General features: G+C 49.3%; 1 non-coding gene across 1 annotated transcript; it reads right to left on the bottom strand.

Annotated features, from left to right (window-relative positions):
- Positions 1-17,034: 17,034 nt before the first annotated feature.
- On the bottom strand, positions 17,035-17,106 carry trnad-guc (transfer RNA aspartic acid (anticodon GUC)). Its single transcript has one exon. It is a non-coding gene; the product is annotated as a tRNA-Asp (tRNA).
- Positions 17,107-17,327: the final 221 nt, after the last annotated feature.

Below are 17,327 nucleotides of genomic sequence, written 5' to 3'. Positions count from 1 at the left end.
GGTATCTGTATCATCTTTAACTATGGGTGAGGTACCAGAAGACTGGAAGGGGGCTAATGTGCCAGTATTTAAGAAGGGCTGCAAGGACAAGTCAGGGAACCACCGGCCGGTGAGCCTGGCATCAGTGGTGGAAAGGTTACTGGAGGGGATTCTGAGGGACAGGATCTAACATACCTGCAGTTGGAAAGACAGGGACTGACTCAGGATAGTCAGCATGGCTGTGTGGGGGAAATCATGTCCTACGAGTTTTGAGTTTCAAAGAGGTGACCAAAAGAATTGACAAAGGCAGGACAAGGACTTCAGTGAGGCCTTTGACAAGGTGCTGCTGGTTGGTAGGTCAGATCACATGGGTCCAGGGTGAGCAACCTAACTGGATACAAAATTAGCTTGGTGGAAGGAGTCAGAGGGTGGTAGTGGAGGGTTCTTTTTGTTATTAGAGGCCTGTGACCAGTGATGTGCACAGAGATTGGTGACGGGTCCCCTGCTGTTTGACATCTATATTAATGATTTGGATGGGAATATAGATGGCAAACAACAGGGGGTCCATCACCAATCAGTGACTTCCTCAGTTAGTAAGTTTGCACAGACACCAAAAATGATGCTATACTGGACGGTGAAGAAGGTTCTCTGAGATTACAACAGGATCCAGATCAACTGGGAAAGTGAGTGCAGGAATGGCAGATTGGACGAGTGCAAAGTGTCTGGTAAGTGAAACCCTGTCAGGACTTACACAGTAAATGGCAGGGCCCTGGAGAGTGACGTAGGACTGAGACATCTCCGGGTACAAGTACATCATTCCCTGAAAGTGGCAACACAAGTGGACAGGGTGAAGGCGGTATATGACGTGCATGTTTTTATCACTGAGTGCAGGAGTCCATCACGTTACATCATTGTACAACAGCAAAGGTTAAAAGACATTTGGATAAGTACATGGATGGGGGGGGGGGGGGGCAGGGTTCAGAGGGATGTGGCCCAAAGATGGGCAAATGGGATTAGCTTAGATGGGCACCCTGGTCGGCACGGACGAGTTGGGTCAAAGGTCTGTTTCTGTGCTGTGTTACTCTGTGACTCGATAAGTCGAGTTTATGGCGATGTGCACAAGTTCATGTGTGCACAGGTGCAATGAAGAACTTACCTGCAGCAGCATCACACAGACGGAGCTTCAGATAAACAGCATTCTAAAGAAAAACATCAATTAAACATCAATTACACATAATTTTTCTAAGAAAGAACACAATTCAAACAAAAAATGAAGTTCACTTTAGTGCAAAGTGATCATCATGTTGTTGTACTGCAGTGATTGGGGTTGTGCTGGTGGGCGTACTGTGTGCAGTTCTGGCCACCAAGCTAGAATCCAGTGAAACTTGGCTGCGTGGATTCAGAATGTTAAGGTGATTGGAGGAAACTATAAGGGGGATGTCAGGGGTAAGTTTTTTTTTTACACAGAGAGTGGTGGGTGCATGGAATGCACTGCTGGCAGAGGTTGTAGGGGCAGATACATCAGGGACATTAAAGAGACTCTTAGATAGACACATGAATGATAGAGAAATAGGGGTCTATGCAGGAAGGAAGGGTGAGATAGATCTTAGAGCAGGATAAAATGTTGGCACAACATTGGGGGCTGAAGGGCCTGTACTGTGTTTTATGTTCCATGTACAAGAAGGATGTCCGTAAGCTGGAAAGGGTGCAGAAAAGATTCAAAAAGATGTTAACCTGTCTTGAGATGATGGGGCATTTTTGCCTGGAGCACAGGAGGCATAGGTTGTGGGGGCAGATACATCAGGGACGATCTATGAGGGGCATAGATGAGGTGGATGGTCACAACCTTTCTCCCCAGGGTAGGGGAGGCTAAAACTGGAGAGCAGAATTTTAAGGTGGGGGGGGGATTTAAATGGGTCATGAGAAGCAAATTTTTCCCCACACAAAGGGTGGTGGGTATAGGGAATGAGCTGCCAGAGGAAGTGGCATAGGTGGGTACAATTACAGCATTTAAAATACATTTGGACAGGTCCATGGATGGGAAAGGTTTCGAGGGATATGGCCAAATACAGGCAAATGAAACTAGCTCAAGGAGGCAAAGGTTCAGCACAGATAAGTTGCGCCAAAGGACTGTTTCCCTGCTGTATAACTCTCCGACTCTGTGACATTTCAGCCATGGAAGGTTGGCTCAGAAAGTTATAGCCCATGGGATCCGAGGCACGTTGGCAAATTGGATCTAAAATGAGCTTGTTGATAGGATGCAGAGAGAGGTGGTGGAGGGTTGGTTTTCCCAGTGGAAGTCTGGGACCAGTGGTGTCCCACAGAGGTTGGTGCTGCCATCACTGATGGCTGTGATACACACCAAGGAACAACTTGGCTGTGAATGTAGGAGGGGTGATCAGTCATTCTGTGGCTGACACAAACATCTGTGGTGATGTCGACGGTGAGGAGGATGGTCTCAGACCACAACATGAGATTCAGCAGCTGGAACATCAGGTAGAGGAACGGCAGATAGACTTTAATCCTGACACGAGTGGGGTGATGCACTGGGGAAGTTTAACTGGAGTCAGACGTACCAATTAAATGGTGGGGCCCCTGGGAGTGTCAGGTAACAGAGGGACCACAGATCCCTGAAAGTGGCAGCACAGGTAGATGGGATGGTGAAGGATGTACATAGGATGTTTGCCTTCATCAGCTGCTGCAGAGACCAGAAGAGCAGGGACAGCAGGTAACAGCTTCATCCACCATTGGGAAGGGGACAGCTGGAGCACTGGGTGCAGTTCTGGTCACCACACAGAGGGAAGGGACTGCACTGGAGGGGGTGCAGGTGAGATGGTGTCTGGATTGGAGTATTTCAGGTACAAGTAGACCTTGATTGTACTGGGTTCATTGTTCCTGGAGGGGAGGAGGAAGAGGGGTGATCTGATAGAGGGACACAAAAGTATGAGCAGGAACAATAAAGTAAATAGAAAGAATATTTTCCCTATGTGGGGGAGTCTGAATCCACAGAGCGGAGGTGAAGTGTGAGAGGGAGGAGGTTCAGAGGGGACCCGAGGGTGATATCCCTCACATACAGAGAGCAGAAGGAATCAGGAATGTGCCGCCTGAGGAGATGGAGGCAGGTTCACCCACAACATTTTACATGTACCCAGACCAGCCCCTGAATCACCAAGGCAGAGGAGGATATGGAACAAATGGGGTCACTGGGACCAGGATGGAGAAGTACAATGGTGGGCATGGACACGATGGGCTGAAAGGGCTGTGTCTGTGCTGCACCCCTCAGTAACTCTGTCAACATCAACAGCTGGGCAACTTTGACCAATATGCCAGAGTTGTTCGAGATGTTAGAAGGGAACCTGTAGATGTGGTGTGTTTGGATTTCTGGAAGGCACTTGACAAAGTGCCACATAAAAGGCTGGTGCACAAGACCAGAGCTCACAGTGCTGGGGATGTGTGTTAACATGGGCTGAAGACTGGTTATCACACAGAAGACAGAGATGGAATAAGCAGGTGTGTTTCAGGCTGGGAGGATGTAACCAGTGGAGTGTCCCAAGGATCAGTTCTGGGTCCTCAATTACTTACCATCAATATTAATCACCTGGAGGAGGGAGCAGAGGGTGAGGTATCCAAGTCTGTCAGCAAAAGGGAAACAGGTGGGAGGGCATGTTGTGGTGGGGACATTTGGTCTCTGCAGCAGGATAGAGAGAAGTTGGTGTGTGGGAGAACACTTGGTCAATGGAGTTTAATGTGGGGAAGTGTGAGGTCATAGACTTCAGTCATAGGAATCAAGGGGCAGGTTGTGATCTAAATGGGGAGACGTTATAGAGGGGTGAGGTACAGAGGGATCTAGGTTTTCTCGTGTGAATCACTGCAGTTCAGTAGCTGGGTGCAGCAAGCAGTACGGGAGGGAAATGGTCTGTTGGTATTTGTGATGGGAGGGTTGGAGATTAGAAATAGGGAAGTGTTGTTGCAGTTGTACAGGGAGTTGGTGAGGCCACACCTGGAGTACTGGGCACAGTTCTGGTCCCCTTACTGAAGAACGGCTCTGCTGGCATTGGGGTCAGTCCCAAAGGGATTCAACAGGATAATCCTTGGGATCAGAGGGTTGTCCGATCCCAAGGTTCTGGAGAAAGTAGATCCAAGTTCTTTGGGGTTTAAGAAAATGAGAGGTGATATCACTGAAACACTCACGGCCCATCCAGGTGAAGACAGGGGAGGTGGTGAGGTGTTTCCACCAGTGGGAGCACCTGGAATGAGGGGACAGAGTTACACGGTCAGGGAGGGGCCATTTAAAGCTGATGTGCAGCAACTTCTCGCAGAGGGTGGGGAATGTTTGGGATTCTCTGCCCCGGAGCGGATGGAGGCTGGATGACTGGAGAGATGGAAAGAGGAGGAAGATACATGGTGGAAAGATGAGGGAAGTGAGGGGGATGTGGAATTGGAACAGAAGGGGAGTTGTGGCCTGGGACAGATCAGCCCCGGTCACAGTGAATGTTGGGGCAGGTGTGAGGGGCCAGGTGGGCAACTCCTGCTCCTGTTGTCTTGTGTTCTTCTGAGTGTGGTTCTCATCTGGGGCTCACTGCCTGCAGGGGTGGTGGGAACACCCAAACAGCGTGTTCAAAGGGGAATTGGACAGTTCCTTCTGGGGAAATAACTGGCAGAGCTATGGGGAAAGAGTGGGGAATGGGACTGATGGGGTTGTTGTACCGGGAGGCAGCACAACTCGATGGGTCAAATGGTCTCTTCCTCTCCTTTCCTCCACCACCTGTGTTTAAATTCCAGGGTGAGACAGTGTTTGTGTAACAAGGACACACTTCTGTAAAAACACTGTAATGTATCCCAAGCACACTGTGCTGCCAGAGCACAGCACCGGCCAGTGAGGACACAGACCAGTACAACACCCAGCTCTCTAATACAGGGGCAGAGATTTAACAAAACACAACACTGGACAATCCCAGCATCGCACTGTAACTCTGACCTATAAACATCATCAGCACTGTACTGTAAGGGCACAGACCTTTATTACAGCCAGCACTGTACTGTAAGGGCACAGAGTTTTACAACAGCTGGCACTGTACTGTAAGGGCACAGAACCTTACAACTGTTTATACAAATAAACAAGAATGAAATTCAAATATGGAAATGCTGGAAATCAAAAATAAAAACAGAAAATGCTCAAAGTACTGATGTCAGCCTGCATCCAGTGAGTATTTCCAGCATTTTCTGGATTTACATTGGTCACACAGACACCCAGCCATCCACAAACTGTACCAGTGGGGGACACCTGCATCTTACACAACAGGTAACTGACACTGCATTGTGTGACCTGTACATCACTACAGTGAACTGACAGGAAACAAGACTAAATCCCTGCACTGTACTGTAAGGGCACAGTCCTGTAAAACACTGTTTGACTGTATGGCAAGCACTACAATTCTCTACCCAAGAGGGACAGGGAGGCTGGATCACTGGAGGGATATAAAGAGGAGGGAGGTAAATGTTTGAAACATTGGAGAACTGAGTCCAAGTGTGACTGACATGGAAGAGGAGGCTTGGGGCAGGTCAGCCATCATATGTAATCATGGCCTAGTCTTGAGGGACCCTGTGATCAACTCCTGCTCCTGTTCCCTTGTGTTTTTTGTGGTAATGTGTGGGCAGAGGTCTTCACAACATGGATCATTGCAGTGTGAGAACACAGACCTTTACAACAGGAGTGTTGTGCTGTGAGGGCACAGACCTTTACAACACAGAACGTTGCACCATGAGCACACAGAAATTTACAACATGGAGCATTGCACTGGGAGGACACAGGGTGGGACATACAGCAGCAGTGGATCCTATGGACACAGCCACTTACAATCCCAGTACAGCAGGGACACAGGACTTTACAACTCCCAGCATGGTGCAGACACAAATGTCACCATCAGAGCAGTGTAGTCTGAGGGGACAGAATGATACAACACCCAGAACTGCACTGCAGAGTGTACAAACCACAGCCCTGCACCTTCATGACACAGCCACATAAACCCCCCACACTGCACTGTACAGAAACAGTCCACAGTGGACTACAAGGAGAGTGAACTTTACAACACCAAGTCCTTTACCATAGGGACACAGACTGATACAACTCTCAGCACTGTGCAGTGAACACACAGATCTGTACTCCACTGTTAAGCAGCAGGACAGCCCCAACACTCCCCTGTGATTCATGGAACTGATCAGAGAAGAGCAGAGGCTCTTACTTCCCCTGGTGGGAGAGTTCAGAAAAAGGGGGAATGGCCAGAGAATTAGAGCCAGGCTGTGCTCTGGGGATGTCAGGAAGCACTTCTTCCCACTCAGCTGGGTCAGTGCAGTGGGCAGAGCAGATATGGGCCTGACCTGGGAGGGGTGGAAGGGGAAATTGAATCCATTTTAATGCACTGGTGAAGCAGATGGACTGAGAGAGTTGATCAGCAGGAGAGGGTGTGGCAGTGTTGCAGTCAGAGACAAGGCCTTTCAGAGGAGAGAATATTCAGGTGGATAAATCCCCAGGACATGATCAATTGTATCCTAGGACACTGTGGGAAGCTTTGCAAGCAATTGCAGGAGCCCTGGCAGAGATATTTGCATCAGCTTCAGCCATGGGTGAGGTACGGGGAGACGGGAGAGTGGCTAACGTTGTGTCTTTTTTGAAGAAGGGCTGCAAGGAAAAACCATGGAATAACAGGCTGGTGAGCCTGACATCAGTGGCTACAGCATTGACCTGCAGGAAGGAGACAGAGGGGGGCAGTGGGGGCGGTTGTTGTTAAGACTGGAGACCTGTGACCAGTGGTGTTCACAGGGATTGGTGCTGGGTGCACTGTTGTTTGTCATCTATATTAACAATTTGGATGATAACATGGTTAGTACATTTGTGGATGACACCAAAATCAGTGGTACAGTGGACAGTGAAGGTTATCCAAGACTGTAAGTGCATCTTGATGAACTGGGGATGTGGGCTAAGGAATTGCAGATGGAATTTAACTGGGACAAGTGTGAGGTGTTGCATTTTGAGAAGTTAAGTGTTGCATTTTGAGAAGTTAAACCAGGGCGGGACTTGCACAGGAAATGGCAAGGCCCTGGGCAGTGTTGTAAACACAGGTAGACAGGATGATGAAGGTGTTTGGCATGCTTGCCTTCATCGGTGAGGGCACTGAGTACAGGAGTTGGGATGTTGTGTTACTCCTGCACATGTCATTGGTGAGACCACACTGTACTTTATGCAGATCTGGTCGCCCAGCTGTAGGCAGACTGCAGTTAAGCTGGAAAGGGTGCAGCAAAGACTAACAAGCATGTTACTGGGACTGAGGGCTTGAGTTATAAGGAGAGACTGGAGAGGTCTTGATTGTTTTATTTTCCTGGAGGTTAGGAGGCAGAGGAACCTTATAGAAATTTATAACATCCTGGGGTGCATCGATCACTGACTTTTTCCCAGGGTCGGAGAGTCTAAAACTAGGGGACATGGATTTGTGAAAGAGGAAAGATTTAATGGGGACCTGAAGGGCAACTTTTTCCACACAGAGTGCGGGGGGTATATGGAATGAGCTGCCAGAGGAAGCTGTAGAGGTGGGGACAAACACAATGTTTAAAACAAAATGTGGCTTTCCTCCCTGTCACATGAACCTTCTGCACCCTGGACACTCTCCACCCTGGGGTGTAGAGTGTTCACACATAGTAGGGAGGGACGTAAAAGAGGAGATTACAAGATTGGTTAAGAACAGCATCAGTACAGTAATGAAGAGGGATGTTTCTGAAGGCTCTTCACTTGAGGCCGTGTGTGCAAATCTTAGAAATAAAAGGGCATTCCCATTGCTGGGTTTATACTGCAGGCCTCCCATAGTTGGTGGGAGATTGAGGAGCAGATCTGTGGGCAAATCACATCGAGGTGTAATGGAAATACGGTTACAGCAGTTGGAGCATTTCATCTTCCCCAACATTAACTGGATCCATTTTGTGTGAAAGGATCAGATATGGGATTTATAAAGTGCATCCAGGAGAGCTTTCTATGCCAGTACATTGATAGTCCAACTGGGTACAGGGCAGGGATGTGATGGAAGTGTCAGTGGACGAGGACTTTGAGGCGAGTGAGCATAACTCAGAAAGTTTCAAAGTAGTTCTGGAAAATGGAGATTTCTAGGGGATGCAGTAGGGCAAGTGGCGGTGAGCACTTTGGGTTCAGTGACCATAATTCTGTTAGTTTTAAAGCAGTTACAGAGAAGAATAGGGTCAGTTCACATGTTAAGGTCCTGAACTGGGGCAGAGCAAATTTTGGAGCCATTAGGCAGGATCTTGCAGTTGTCGACTGGGTGAGATTGTTTGCAGGGAAAGGAGCATCTGCCAGGTCGGAGGCTTTTAAAAGTGGGATATCATGTGTTCAGGGCCTGCATGTTCCTGTTAGGGTGAAGAGCAAGGCTGGCAGGTTTAAGTAACCCTGGCTGATGAGAAATATTGAGGCTTAGAGAAATAGAGGGAGGTATACACTGCATATAAGCAATTGGAAACTAGTGAATCTCTTAATGACTGCAAGAAGTGTTGGGGTGCACTTTAAGACAGAAGTTAGGAGGAAAAAAAGGATATTTGAAGGATCTGGAAGGCAAGGTGAGGCAAAGTCCCAAGAGATTCTACAGGTATATTCAGAGTAAAAGGGTAGCTAGGGAGAGAATAGGTCCCCTTAAAGATCAGCATGTCCGTCTGTGTGTGCAACCAAAGGAAATGGGTGAGGTTTTTAATTGAATGTTTCTCTTCAGTTTTTAATGTGGAGAAAATGATGGAAGTGAAGGAAATGGGGGAGACAAGTGCTGATGTCTTGGACCACATACGGATTAGCAGCGAGGAAGTGTAGGAGGGCTTAAAGTTCATTAAGATGGATAAATCCCCAGGGCTTGACCTAGTGCATTCTTGAACCATGTGGGGAGCTACAGAACAAATTATGGAGGCCCTTCCAGGGATTTTTGCTTCACCTCTGGCCACAGGTGAGGTTCTGGATGACTGGAGAGTGGCTAATGTGGTACTATTGTTAAAAAAGGCCAGTAAAGGCAAGTCAGGAAACTACAGACTGGTGAGCTTGACATGGATGGTGGGTAAATTGCTGGAGAGAATTCTGACAGACAGGATCCACCAGCATTTGGTCTGCTTCAGGACAGTCAGCACAGCTTTGTGCCTGGGAAGTCGTGTCTGAGTTCTTCAAGGAGGTACCTAAGAGTGCAGACGAGGGTAGGGCAGTGGACGTTGTGTGTATGGAGTTAGCAAGGCTTTTGACAAAGTTCCTCAGTCTGAAAGGTTAGATCACATGGGATCCAGGGGGAGAGAGCAGATTAGATTCAGAATGGCCTCAGTGGAAGGAAGCAGAGGGTGATGGTCAAGGGTTGTTTCTCAGACTGGAGATCTGTGTCTAGTGGAGTGCCACAGGGGTCAGTTCTGGGGCCTTTGATGTTTATAATTCATATGAATGATTTAGATGTGAATGTTCAAGGCACAGTTGGTTAGTTTGCAAATGATACCATATTAGATGGTGTTGTAGATCGTGCAGAAGATTAAGAAAAATTAAAGGGGATCTTGATCAGCAAGGTATGTCAGGTGAACCATAGAACAATACAGCACAATACAGGCCCTTCAGCCCACCATGTTGTGCTGACCTTCAAAGCACTCCTAAGACTATCTAACCCCTTCCTCCCACATCCCACTGGTCAGAATTGTCAAATGGATTTCAATCCAGGTAAATGTGTGTAGTATTGCTTTTTGGAAGATCAAACCAGTGTAAGATTTGAACAGTGAACTTGGGAAGTGTTATGGAACAGAGGGACCTCAGAGTGCAAGTGCATGGCTCACTGAAAGCAGTGTCTAACGGAGAGAGGGTGGTGAAGGGGTTCAGCACACTGGCCTTCATCAGTCAGGACACTGAGTACAGGAGTTGGGAAGTTATGTTGGTGAAGCCTCACTTGGACAGTTTTGGTCACCCTGTTATAGGATAGATGTTAATAAACTAGAACGAGTGCAGAAAAGATTTACCAGGATGTTGCCTGGACATAGGGCCCTGAGTTACAAGAGAGTTGATTGACAAGGATTTTATTCCCTGGAATGTAGAAGATTGAGGGGTGACCTGATAGAGCTAGATGAGATCCTGAGGAGCAGAGAGAGGGTGAAAGTACATTGTCATTAGAGGGGGTGAGAAAAACAGGAGGGCATAAGTTTCAGATCAGATGTGAGAGATTTAAAGGGGACATCAGGGGCAACTTCTGCATGCAAAAGCTGACACTCACCATGGGGGTGGACCAGGGGACCCTGCAGAGCTCAGGCAGTGACAGTGACTCCAGGGTGGATGGGGGCCCTGTGGAACCCAGGTCTGTGACACACACCTTGGGGGCCCGGACTGGGAGACCCCGTGGACCCAGGTCAGTGACAGTGACCCTCCCACTGCCGACACTAAGTCCCAAGAATACTACATGGCATCCCAGCAGTGCAGGGGCGGGATTGATGTTTGTTCCCGGGAAGTGTGGAGGGTTCAGAATGTGACGGGTGTGCAACTGGGACTCGGTGTCACTGGGTGGGTGTGTTGTTGGAAATAAAGTCTCCGTGTACGTCTGCAGTGATGGTGTCACCCTGTCACTGAGCACCCAATGAGAGTGTGGATTACAGCACAGGTACTGTTGGGATGGATGGTGTGTGAGTCCTGCACAGCATGATCCCACAGACAGTGCTGACCACAGGGTGATCTGTTCCTGGGGTGGGACTGGGGATCAGTTATTGGTGGGACACCAGGGAAACGTCCCTTGCTCCTACTCAAGTGCTCCCCTGGGCTGGGACAAGGACACCCCAGTCCCTGTGAACATCTGCACTCCCCACTTGCTCCCAATTTAAAATAAACCCCTTGCCCTGTGCATCAAAGTGGAGAACAACATGTTTCATCAGTCACAGAGTCACAGAGTTGTGCAGCACAGACACAGGCCCTTATGCCCATTGGCTCTGTGCCAACCATCACACCTCTCTGCACCAATCCCACTGCCTGCATGAATTCCACATCCCTCTGCGCCCTGCTCACTCACCAACCTGTCCCGACGTCTCTGCCTGTTGTCACTGTTCCTGCCTCCAGCAGCTCCCCGCCGCTCATTCCTGATCCCAACTACTCCATGAAAACTGTCCCCCTCGCATCCTTTGAAGCTCCTCCCTCTCAGCTTCATCCTCTGCCCACTCGGTCAGACACCCCCACCCTGGGGAACAGACTCTGCCCTTCCACCCTGTCTCTGTCCCTTGTTATTATTTGCACCTCCATCATGTCACCTCTCAACCTCCTTTGCTCCAGGGAAACGGACTCGGCCTCTCCCATCTTTCCTGGTAACTCCAGCCCTCCAGTCCAGGCAACATCCTTGTGGATGTTTTCTGCACCACTTCCAGCTGAATCCAAGTGCTTCTTCAATGCCTGTATCATATCTGCCTCCCCCACTACCACCCTGGCAGCACATTCCAGGCACCCAGCACTCTCTGTGTGAAAATACTTACCCACACATCTCCTTTGAACTTAACCCCTCTCACCTTAAATACATGCCCTTGAGTATTAGATGTTTTGATCCTGGGAATAACATACCAGCTGTCAAATCCATCTATGCCTCTCATAATCTTATGAATTTTGATCAAGTCTCCCCTCAGTCTCCACCGCTCCAGAGAAAACAACCCAGGTTTGTTCACTGTACCTCAGTACATGTGACAATAATAAACCAATATATCAATATAGCACATGCCCTCTAATCCAGGCAGCATCCTGGTAAATCTGCACCCTCTCCAAAGCCTCCACATCCTTCCTGTAATGGGCTGACCAGAATTGAATGCAATACTCCAGATGCAGCCTAGCCAGAGTTTTATAAAGTGCAAAATAACTTCCCATCTCTTGAATTCACTGCCATACACCTTCTTTACAACCCTGTCAACCTGTGCAGCCACTTTCAGGTAGTTATGGTCTTGGGCCCCAAGGTTCCTCTGTACATCAATACTGCTAAGGGCTCTGCCATTAAGCAGTAGAGTATCCCTTCACACGTGATCTCCCAAAGCACAACACCTCACACTTGGCCAGATTCAACTCCATCTGCTGATTCTCCACCCACATCTGTAACTGATCTATATCTCACTGTATCCTTCGGCAATCTTCTGCACTATCCACAATGCCAGTGATCTTTGTATCATCTGTGAACTTACTAAGCCACCCATCCACTTTTCCAGCCAAGTCACAGACCTCCCACCAGAACAAGCCCTATCGACCACCACCCTCTGTCTTCCATGGACAAGCCCACTCTGAATCCAAGAACCCATTCCTGTGCTGCTGTCAGTGGTGATTCCTGCCATCCCTCAGAACTCCCCCCAGTAATTCCGCCGCATCTGCTGTGAAGGTAACCAAACCGTAATAACTCAGTCTGTTCCTGTCTCCCTCTGTAACCACCGATACCATGTCAGAGCATTCCATCCTCCAGCACCCCACCTGTAGACAGAGAGGGCTGGGAAATGATGGACAGGGTCTCTGCTACTTCCCCCCACGCTGCTCTGAACCATCTTCTGATGAAGGAAGAAGCTTCTGGACTTTGTCCTTGAAGATCCAACCCCTCATTCTGAGACTGTGACCCTTCACTACAGACTCCTCAGACAGCAGAAACACCCTCCCTGTATCCGGTCTGTCACACCCGCCAACAATTCTGCAAGTCTCCATTGGATCTCCCCTTCTTCTCCTTAACCCCAGACAATACAGGCCCAGCCCACTCACTGTCCCCTCACACAGGGGAACTGCCCTCCCTGGAACAAGTCCAGTCACAGAACAGTCACTGCTCCCTCTATTGCAGGTAGATCATTCCTGAGGTAGTGTGACCAGAAGTGGACACAATGTTCAAGGTGCGCTCTCACCAGGGCCTTATATAACCCCAGTGGGACATCTCTAGTCCTGCTCTCCAATCCTCCTGCATCACAGGACAGAATCCTCTTGGCCTCCTGAATTCTCTGCTGTCCCTGCGTGGTCACTTTGAGTGGTTTGTTTACAAGGACACCCAGGTCCCTCTGAACATTTCACTCTGTCCCCATGGAAAAAGATCTCTTCTTTTCTCTGTTTCCTCTGGGAGTGGATGACCTCACATTTCCCCACATTCTGTTCCATATGACCTGTCCTCACCCATTCACTTATCCTGTCTACACCCCCAAACCCTCTCTGCAACCTTCTCACTGCTGACACTGCCCCCCAGCTCTGGAACACCAGCAGACTTAGAGTCACAGAGTTATACAGCACGGAAACACACCCTTAAGCCCAACTCATCCATGCCGACCAAGTGACCTTCCTGAACTTTTCCAATTTGCCTACATTTGGCCCACATCTCTGTAAACTTTTCCTCTCCATGGAACTGTCCAAATGCTTTTTAATTGTTGTAACCGCCTGTACCACCTCTTCTGGCAGCTTGTTCCATATATGCACCACGTTCTGTGTGATAAACCTGCCCCCAGGTCCCTTTTAAATCTTTCCTCTCTCACTTTAAACCTGTGCCTCTGGTATTGGACTCCTCTGCCTGGGGAAAAGACTTTGGCTGCTCATCTGACCTAAGTCCGTCATGGTTTTATAAACATCTCTGAGGTTACGTACGTTCCAGGGAAATAAATAGAAACATAGAAAACCTACAGCGCAATTCAGGCCCTTTGGCCCACAAAGCTGTGCCGAACATGTCCCTACTCTAGAAATTACTAGGCTTACCTGCAGCTCTCTATTTTTCTCAGATCCATGTACCTATCTAGCAGTCTCTTGAAAGACCCTATCATATCCACCTCCACCACCATTTCCGGCAGCCCATTCCACACACTCACCACTCTCTGAGTAAAAAACTTATCCCTGACATCTCCTCTATACCTACTCCTCAGCACCTTAAACCTGTGTCCTCTTGTGGAAACCATTTCAGCCCTGGGGAGAAGCCTCCGACTATCTACCCGATCAATGCCTCTCATCATCTTATATACCTCTATCAGGTCCCCCCTCATCCTCTGTCACTCCAGGGAGAAAAGGCCATGTTCCCTCAACCTGCTTTCATAATGTATGTTCCACATTCCAGGCAGCATCCTTGTAAATCTCCTCTGCACCCTTTCTATGGCTTCCACATCCATCCCGTAGTGAGGTGACAAGAACTGAGCACAGTACTCCAAGTGGGGTCTGACCAGGGTCCTATCTAGCCGCAGCATTACCTCTCAGCTCCTAAGTTCAATTGCATGATTGATTAAGGACAATACACCATTTGAGTTCTTAACCACAAAGTCAACCTCTGCAGCTGCTTTGAGCATCCTATGAATCTTCACCCATCCAACCTCTCCTCATCACCCAAGCCCCCCAGTCCCAGAAACATCCCCAAATCTCTTTTGTAGCCTCTCCAGTTGAATGACCTCTGTCTGACAGCAGGACACCCAGAATTGTACACAGTGCTCCAAATGCAGCTTTCCCAGTGGTGTGTACAGCTGTAACATGACATCCCAGTTCTGGTGCCCAATACTTTGACCGATGAAGGCAAGCATGTCAAACGCCTTCTTCACCAACCTGTCTGCCTGTGTTTCCACTTTGAAGGAATGAGGTACCTGGACCCCCAGGTCTCTCCATTCTACAACACTCCCAGGGCCTGAACACTTACTGCATCAGTCCTGCCCTGGTTTGTCTTGCCAAGATGCAACATCTCACATTTATCTGCCATTCCTCAGCTCACTGACCTAGTTGATCAAAATCACTTTAGAATCTCAGATAAATTTCTTCACTGTCCACTATACCACCCAGTTAGTATCCTCTTCAAACTTACTGACCATGCCACTGTATTCTCATCAAAATCTTTCACATAAATAATTATGATATGAACAACAGCAGACACAGCACTGGTCCCTGTGGTGAACCTCTGGTCACAGGCCTCCGCTCTGAAAAATGACCCTTTGTCTCCTACCATGAAGTCAATATTGTGTCCAATTGACCAGCTCAGCCAGGATCCCATGTGATCTAACTTTCCAGACCAGACAACCATGTGGGACCTTGTCAAAGGCCTTGCTGAAGTCCATGTAGACAACATCTACCACTATACCCTCATCTATCTTCTTGGTCACCTCTTCAAAAAAAGCTTGACCAAATTTGAGGGACCAAATTTCCAATAGACAGAGCCATGCTGACATCCATAATCAGTCCTTGCCTTTCCCAGTGCAGATAGATCCTGTCTCTCAGAAACTCCTCCAATAACTGTCCCACCACTGACGTTATCCCCACCAGTCTGTAGCTCCCAGGCTTTTCCTTGCAGTCCTTCTTAAATTGCAGCACAACATGAGCCACCCTCCATCTTCTGGTCCCTCACCCGTGGCTATCGATGATACAAGTATCTCCACAAGGGGCCACACAATGTCTTCCTGACCTTCCCACAATGCCCCAGGATACACTTGGTCAGGCCTCAGGGCTTTATCCCCCATTGTGCATTGTAAGACCTCCAGCACCTCCTCCACATCTCTGTCCCGAGTTCCCTGCCATTCATGTCCTTCTCCATGGTAAATAAAAATGTGAAATGTGATCAGGACCTCACCCATATACTATGGTTCCAAATATAGATCACCTTGTTGATCGTTAAGGAGCCCTGTTCACTCCTACTGTTTAACTGTTGTATTGGAAATTTTTGTCTGGGTCTTGGGCTCAATGTGGGACTGAACGTCTCTGCTGTCTGATACTGTGGAACTGATGAGCTGTCGGTGTCTCTGTGCACTGTAACATAACTTGTGTATGAGAGACGGAGTGTCTGCTCTGTCCCTTGTGCCTCGGGAGAAACAACAGAGTTGATTGAAGTCTCTCCATGTGGGAAGAGGAAGGAAAAGGAAACGGAATCATTGAGGGAGAGGTAAAAGGCAGACGGCTGTGTGAAGCGGCCGGTGCAGCCAGTGCCAGTGTGTGAGGCCGCTGCAGGGCTGCAGCTTTCAGCTTCTGCCGACCAGCAGAGGGCGGCAGCTCCACACCAAGTGAGGGACATACACACCGCCACATCCCGGCACGGATCCGGGAATGGGACTGCCCATGGAGCAGGGAGATTTACACAGATCGCAGTTCCACTTGCCTCTCCCGTGGGACTCCCCACTCAACCGGAACCAAACCGCCTCTGTTTAAACTGTGTCCCCTACACTTCTCACTGGGAGCCTGCAACTGACGATCTTTGTAAAACTACCCCCACCCTGAGTGTCCGGCTCCGTGTCCACTGCTCACTGTTCAGTATCAACGCACACGGAGAGAGAGGAACCAAACCGGGGACTTTCCCTCTTGGTCTGGGGAGAAGGAAGCAGCAGTGGCCGTCACCGGCAGCGCCTTTCCACTCCGGCTCCCCCGCCCTACCAACCCGCAGCCCGGGAACGGCCTCTCCCTCCACACTCACTCCATTTCCCGGGCCTAATCACTGCTCCACTCCGCCTCTTCCCCCCAGCCGCCGCTTCCACTGCACCGGGGCCGTGCTCAATGCCGATCCCTTAGCCCATCTGCGGAGCGGCTCCCAGAGCGATGCGCTGCTGGAAGGAGGATGCTGTCAGCGCTCAACCCCTGGGCCCGGTAGCTCTCCATTCCCGGCTGCTGTAAACCCGCTCCCACCGCTTGGTGAGGGAATGGCGCTCACAGCCAGAGCTGCAGCACACGGCGAATATGGTCTGCCGCCTGCTGTCAATCAGGGCTGGGGCGGGACTACGCGGCGCATGCGCTCCTGTCCTCCTGACGTCACAGAACAAAGCTCAGCCGGATCTTTGCCCAGATCGCTTTGATCAGAGCGTAGGGTCCGGGACTGTGGGAGGGACAGGGTGGCTTTAAACTCGGGACCTGTCCGCTTTTAAAGCATCCACTTGGGATCGTTCTCTGCAAAATTGTTCCTGAGGCTGAACACAAAGTCCCTTCTTCTCGGGAGATTCTCCCGTCCTGGGCTCACTGCAGTCCGGGTTGTTCCACATTCCGAATATAATAGGATCTAATCACTGCGATTTTTTACTGCAAAAAAAAATTCTGGTATTTCCAGTTAACTTTGAAAGCAAAAAGTCCATCTCCCCGTCGGGGAATTGAACCCCGGTCTCCCGCGTGACAGGCGGGGATACTAACCACTATACTAACGAGGAACCGACAGGACTCCGAGCTCTATCATGTGCATTTCAGGGTATCTGAGGGTTCACAGGATCATCCCCGTGTTTGTTCGTTGACTGTGAACCCGCATCATTCAGACACCCACCTCACTGTGTGACTGGAGGCGTCTCAGGATTCCCCAGCTATTCAGTAACTTATTGTGTTCAAGGACTGGCCGGACGTGGGACACCCATTAGGCCCGAGCTGAGTGTGGTTG

Source organism: Pristis pectinata, chromosome 37 (assembly GCF_009764475.1).
Source record: "Pristis pectinata isolate sPriPec2 chromosome 37, sPriPec2.1.pri, whole genome shotgun sequence".
Taxonomy (NCBI): Eukaryota; Metazoa; Chordata; class Chondrichthyes; order Rhinopristiformes; family Pristidae; genus Pristis; species Pristis pectinata.
Note: the sequence above shows the minus strand (reverse complement) of the source record. Positions and strands in the feature narration are given on the sequence as shown.